Here is a 7647-nt window from a genome sequence, read left to right as displayed (position 1 = left end):
CTCCGAGCTTGCTGGTGTGCTATCTAATCACTTCCCCTTTCCCCTCATTGTTCCCAAGGCCCTTTTATCCCTAGTACATTGCTTGGCCTTGGGGAACATTCCTATCTTCTTTTTATGTCCATTATTCCCCCAGTCTTCCTTATCAGCCCCCTAGGGATTATTCCTTCCTCTCAGTGAAGATCTGGCCTTTGTTTCCTCAACTCTACCCTTGGGTGGAGAAGGATATCTTATAATAATGTCTTCCCAATAGCCAGGATTCTGGTCCAGTTGTCACACTGATGCTACATGGTCAGTTTCTGTAGTTCAGATCTCTGAGGCTCTAGGAGAAGTTTGGTTGAGTTCTATGTCAAGCCCAGACTTGGGTCCTACCTCTTTCTTTCTGTTCCTCAGTTCCCCTGCAGAGACCTTTTAAAGCACAAAACCCTGCCACCATGGGCATCTGTCTAGCATGGTCCCAGCTGGCATCATGGAGCCCGGATTTCCATGGTGCTAGAAAGCATAAGTGAAGACAGGGTGTGGGGTTGGATTTTATTGCAAACCTATGTGTCAGGTCTTTAGTGAATTATTTATTGCTGGTAGCATACTAGACAGTGGAGTGGGTCCTCAGTGTATTCAAGATGGAAAAAAGTAAAATGACAGATGTTGGAGGAGCTACAGGAAAACAGGTACACTGCTACACTGTTTATGGAACTATGAATTGATCTAACCATTCTGGAAAGTGATGTGGAATCATGCCCCCAAATTCAACCATGTCACTAAGCTGTGCATACCTTTTACCCAGGAAACTACTAATCCTATACCCCAGAGATAACGAAGAAAAAGGAAAAAGATTCCTAGATACATAATATTTTATAGCAATTCTTTTGGTAGTAGAAAAATATTAGAAATAAAGGAGGTGGGGGGTAAGGCTAATCAAATGATGCTATATGAATATAAAGGAATAATTTGGTGCCATAAGAATTTATGAAATGGATAATTTTAGAGAAACTTGGGAAGACCTTTTTGAAGTGAATAAGAGTGAAGAGAGCAGGAAAAGGAAGATGATTTATATAGTAAAACATTATTCTAAAGGAAAGCATCTTTGAAGGAATTTCGGTGACAAACCATGATTCCAGATGACTGATAATGGAGCATGTCACCCATCTTCAGAAAGAACTGAGAGGGACACACAATGCAGAATGAGAAATACATTTTTGGACTTGGCCAATATGAGAATTCACTTTGTTTGATTATTCATATATGTTAAGAGGGTTTTCTTTTTTATTATTCAAAGAGAGGGGAAAATATTGAAAATAACATTAGTTGAAAAAAATATATATGTATATACATATATATTTAAAAAGAGAATTCTAGGGAGAGGCCTGTTGAGATTGAGAGAATCAGAAGATGGGGAGATCTGGGTACTTCCCTTAGCTGGCTCTGGCTCACCTGCTCTTGTGTAATTGTCATGATGAGTGGAGGTGGTTCCCAAGTCCCTGTTCCACTTCAGGGAAAACTCTGTTGCTCCTAAAAACTACAGATAATATATCAGATTTGGAATGAATCAATAGTTAAATTAAGGTTAGAGCTACTTCTCTGAAGAGCATCAGCTGAATTAGCTCCAGATTCTTCTATCCATATTGAAGGATGCTGAGTGGTGGTTGTTAGCATTAAAAACAAACAAACAAAAAAAGACCACTGGAGTATTTTTTGGGGGGAAGACTAGAGTCAGAGGGCCTGATTTCAGATCTCAGATCTACAATATACTAGGTTCATAATACTGGGCAGGTTTATTAACCTCTCATTTTCTTCATCCGTAAAATGATAAAGATGGACTTGATGATTGCCAAGGTTAATTCCAGTTCTAGACCAATGACTTCAGTTATCATATGAGACTCAGAGAGGGGATGTGAGTTATCCTAGGTCACATGGCTAGTTAGTGGTAAAGCTGGATTTAGAACACAGATCTCTGGAATCTTAGCTCAGAACTCTTCCCCCTCTGATTTGCTGCCTCATTTAATTCTACTGATTTGCTCTGATTTAATTCTACTCAGAGAACTTTCTTTTTTTAATTGAAAATTTTTATTTAATTAATTAATTAATTTAGAATATTTTTCCATGATAACATGATTCTTATTCTTTTCCTCCCCTCCTCCCCCCCTCCCTGGTAGCCTATGTGCAATTCCATTGGGTTTTACATGTATTATTAATCAAGACCTATTTCATCATCATCATCATCATCATTATTATTTTTATTTAAAAAAACCCTTACCTTCCATCTTGGAATCAATATCATGTATTGGTTCCAAGGCAGAAGGGTAGTAAGGGCTAGGCCATGGGGGTTAAGTGACTTGCCCAAGGTCACATAGCTAGGGGGTATCTGAGTTCAGATTTGAACCCAGGACCTCCCATCTCTAGGTCTGGCTCTCAATCCACTGAGCTGCCCAGCTGTGCCCTCCCCCATTTCCTTATTATTGATAATTGCACCAGGGTGATGGTTTAGTCTACATTCCAAATCATTTCCCCATTGACCCATGTGACCAAACAGTTGTTTTTCTTCTGTGTCTCTACTCCCACAGTTCTTTCTCCCAGAAAAATTTCTAATCCAAACGTATCCTTACCTAGAAGAACTCTTGGCCTAGAGATATGACCTCAGTTTTGCTGCTGGGAACTGTGGTTGAGAAGTCAATTCAAAGGACCTTAGTCAGAACTTGAGGCCAAGAGTTACTCCTGGTCATTGACCTAAGACAGGAATGCGGCTCAGTGTATCCCTGCAGCTTTACAAACAAAGGCCTTGGCACAAATTCCTTTCCAAAGGAGGCAAGAGATCCTACTGTTTTGTACAGGATGCATGAGATCTCTGCTGGCCATCCTGTCCTAGCTGGCTGACCCTCTGTCCCGGTTTTGCACTTTTGTTGAGAAACCTTTAAGTTCCCTTTATGGTCAGAGGCAGAAATCTCAAGCCAAGGTGAATCAGGGTTAGGGGATTCCCAAGAGGCAGAGAGCACCATAGTGGTTCAAAGAAGACCCAAATTCAAATACTTCTTTTGACTTGGTAACCCTTGGGCAAATCACTTGAAGTTGACTGAACTTCAGTTTCCTAACTTGCCAAATAAAGGGATTAAGCTAACCTCCAAGGTTCCTTCTGACTCAAAATCTATGCTCTCAGGTTTATTTACCATTGGCACTTTGGGCTGGAAGGGGCCCTAAGGAGCCCTCCTGTTCATTCTCCTGCTTCTAGGTAAGGTTGCTCCAGATATCTTAATTGACACCCACAGAAAAGGATCCCCCAGGGGTTCCCTTCTCTTGTTCCTCTGGGTTGACCACAGGGCAGAAGACAGAAAACAATCATCCTCCTTCCCATCTCATTTTTTATTTATTTATTTTATTTTTATTTTTTTCATTTTTTCCCTATGGTTACTTGACTCATGTTCTCTCTCTCTCCCCTCTTACCTCCCCCTCCCAAAGTTGACAAGCAATTCCACTGGGTTATACATATATTATCACTCAAATCCTATTTCTTTATTATTCATTTTTATAATAATCTTTTAAAACCAAAACCCCAAATCATACATCCATATAAACAAGTCAAAAATCCTATGTTTTCTTCTGGATTTCTACTCCCACAGTTTTTCCTCTGGATGTGAATAGTGTTCTTTCTCATAATCCCTCAGAATTGTTCTGGATCATTGCATTGCTATTTGTAGCAAAGTCTTACATTTGACAGTACCACAATGCTTCAGTTTATAATGTATATTTTCCTGGTTCTGCTTATTTCACTCCATATCAGTTCATGGAGGTCTTTCCAGTTCTTACAGAAATCAAGTAGTTTATCATTTCTTATAGCACAATAGTATTCCATCACCATCATATACCACAATTTGTTTAGCCATTCCCCAATTGAAGGACACCCTCTCATTTTCCAATTTTTTGCCACCACAAAAAATGCAGCTATGAATATTTTTGTACAAACAGAACCTTTCCCATTTAAAAAAAAATCTCTTTGGGATACAAATCCACTTGTGGTATTGCTGGATCTAAGGACATGCATTCTTTAAAGCCCTTAGGCATAATTCCAAATTGCCTTCCAGCATGGTTGGCTCAATTTACAACTCCACCAACAATGCATTGGTGTCCTTCCCAACTCAAAGAGACATCCAGAATCACTTCACAGTGATTATGGGATTCTGTTGGTTTTTTTAGATAAACCCTTACCTTCCATTTTAGGATTGATACTGTGTATTGGTTCCAAGGCAGAAGAATGATAAGGACAAGGCAATGGAGGTTAAGTGGCTTGCCTAGGGTCACACAGTAAGATGTATCTGTGTCCAGATTTAAACCCAGGACCTTCCATCTCTAGACCTTGCTCTCAATCCATTGAGCCATCTAGTTGCCCTTAAGTCTGTAATTCTTTACCTTTTCGGTGTTTCTCATGGACCCTTTGGCACTCTAGTAAAGTCTGGGAACCCCATCTCTTTGTTGCCTCTATTCATAATTAAAATAAATGCTACAGTTTAGCTAGAGATTCATGAAAATATGGATGTAATTTTCCTCCCATCCTGGTTCAAGGAACCACTGAAATTTATATTCCTTAGGATTCTATGGACCCCAGGTTAAGAACTCCTTATTTATTTCTCTTCTTAATATCACCTAGGTATGTGCTTTGACTTATTTTTCCACTGGCAGAGGGAGTACACTGAGCCATCTGTACTCTATTGACTGAGAGGCTGATTTTTTAGTGTGAAATTTTTTTTGTGTGTGAAGCAGACTAATACAAGGTTTGAATCCACAAACTGCCCATTACTAGTCCTGTGTTCCAACACACTAAGCCTCCTGGCCCAGTTTCTATTCAGAACAAACCCAGACTTACTGGCAGATTTGTTAACCCTTTTGTCCCTTTGTAAAATAGAGTGATGTACAGATTGGAAATTTTCAAGAGACCACAGACATTGATTTGGAGAAGCAGAAAAACAGCTGCTGATGGCCAATGAGCAAACTCTACACTGATGAAGCATTTCTAGTACAATACAGAATAGTGGTGAAAATGGGCATCCTTGCTTTACCACAGATCTTATTGGGAAGGTTTCTAACTTATCGCCATTATAGAGAATGTTTGCTGATGGTTTTAGATAGATACTACTTGTCATCTTTTAAAACCCTTACCTTCTTTTTAGAATCAAAACTGTGTATTGGCCACTGAGCCCCCAACTACCCTGATACAACTTAAAGTTCTATTTATTCCTATGCTCTTTAATGTTTTTAATTGTAATGGGTATTGTATTTTGTCAAAAGCTTATTCTCTATCTATTGAGTGTGAAGATGGGATTAGCTCTCCCCTGCCCATTATTAGATTTAATCACCAGAAGTGTATATACCCCACTGATCCTTAAGTATGGGGAAGTCTGTGACCCACATGTGTGATAGTGGGTGACAAATCAGAGGCGACTGACTGCCCCCTGGGTAGTCCTAAGCAAAGCTATAACTGCAATTGGTCCATTTAAAGTGGAAAGAGGGCACAGGAAGTGACAAATGAAAGGTCTTTAAAAGTGTCAAGAACTTCCTGTGACCAGCTCTTTTGCCTTGGAACCTGACCTTGAAGGAGCTCCAGCTAGGGACCTCAGACCGTTTTTTTGATCTTCCTTTAGAACTACCATGTGGGTGATTGAAAAAGGCTGACTCCTTTCCTGGCTTTTCTGGAGGTACTAGCCTCTGGAGAGGCCTCTCATCTTGGAGGAGGCCTCATGGTTAAAACCCTTGTTTAATATGCCTCTGGGTCCCCTTTGCTGGGGCCTCTGAAGCCCTGCCTGGTTTGGACTGGGCTGGAGTAATTATCTACTTTCTCTCTGATTTCTTTACTTTTACTTTCTCCTTTTATAAGTAAACTGCCATAAAAAGTCATCCTGACTTGAGTAACCTATTTTTGGCTACCACATTTTTATATATTTAGACCAACCCGTTAATTTTTAACCCTTATATGAGATAATCATATGATTTCTGTTGGTTTTATTATTAATATGGTCAATTACCTATTTATGTTTTAATAAGTTATATATAGAAGCTGGAAGCAAGTGTAGGTAACAGAGGACTAATACAATTATATGGCATAGCCCTGTAGAAATGAATAGTGGGGCAGCTAGGTGGCTCAGTGGATTGAGAGTCAGGCCTAGGGATAGGAGGTCCTAGATTCAAATCTGACCTCAGACACTTTCTAGCTGTGTGACTCTGGGCAAGTCACTTAATTCCCATTGCTGAGTCCTTCCTGCTTTTCTGCTGTAGAATCAATATCGATTCTAAGGCAGAAGGTAAAGGTTAAAAAAAAAAGAAATTAATAGATAGTGCTGAAGTTCAGAATGAGCTCAAGATGGTAAGGCAAGTTAAAGACAACAGAGAAGGTGCTAGGGGATTTATTGTGGGGAGGAAAGATTTATTGTGGAAAAAAAGAAGATCAAAGAAGAGTAGAATTGCTGCCTGGAGTAGGATGGTAATAATTGATGATAGAGAAACTAGCACTTCTTTCTTTTCTTTTTTCTTCCTTCCTCCTCTCTCCATCTTTTCCTCCTCCTCCCTCATTTTTCTCTATCTCTCCCTCCTCCTTATTATTTTGCTTCTATTTTCTCCTCCAAGTCATGTGGTCCAGATGAACTATCTCCCATGGCCATGAAAGAACTCAAAGATATAATTGTTGGACCACTGTCACTTGACTCTTTACTTGTGATGGTTTCATATAGCAGTCTACTCTCTACTCTACATATATATTGAAATGTTCATGTTTCTTGTTTTTAAATTTATAATAAAAAAAAAGTTTGTGGTAAACAGGAGGGATGCCATAGAATTAGAGAAGAATACATGTTCTGATTTGCAAAAACAGGAAGGGAATGAAGTCTATAAAAATTCCAGAACATATTGTTAAAGAGATGATTAGTAAATATCTAGAAAAGGAAATGGTGATAACAGATGAAACTTGATTTCACCAGGAAGAAATCATGCTTTTTGACACGGTTACTAAAAAATGAATCAGAAGGATATTGTTAATTTATTTTCCCTAAATTTTGACAAAGCATCTGATAGTTTCCCATGTTATCTTTTTTAGGAGAAAAAATGCAAAACAAAACCACTGATGTAGTCTCAACACTAGCACAGTTAGTCAGTATAATGGCTAGCCCCAAAGAGGAGTGACTAATAGTCTGTTTCACCTTGGAAGGAGATCCAAGTGGAGTAGAGTGCTCCAGGGATTGGTGTTTGCATTGATATTATACATTTTTATTGATGAATAAAGGTATAGGTAAGAATCCCTAGCAAATTTTCAGATGATGTAAAGCAGGAAGAGAGAGCTAATGCACTTGGTGATAGGATTCAAAAAGATCTTGACAGGCTAGAACATGGGGCTGAATTAAAAAGATAAAATTTTATATGGATGAATTAAAAATCTTACAGTTCATAAAATAAACTTGACCTTGTATGAAATGATTCAGAGTGAAGAAGTAAAATCAGCAAAGCAATTTACACAATGTGTAGCTCCTCCCTCAAGCTTCCAGGGTCTGGAGAGCTTTGGGGGGGGATAGGAGGGGGGGAACTCGAAGGGATGGGGGGGAGGAGAGTTCACAGTTGCAGTTGTGGGAACTCGAAGACAAGAGAGTATGAGATCTCATAGGCACATGCAGTTTTGAG

The sequence above is a fragment of the Monodelphis domestica genome, chromosome 1 (assembly GCF_027887165.1).
Source record: "Monodelphis domestica isolate mMonDom1 chromosome 1, mMonDom1.pri, whole genome shotgun sequence".
In the NCBI taxonomy this organism is placed as follows: domain Eukaryota; kingdom Metazoa; phylum Chordata; class Mammalia; order Didelphimorphia; family Didelphidae; genus Monodelphis; species Monodelphis domestica.
This window is presented reverse-complemented; position numbering follows the sequence as displayed.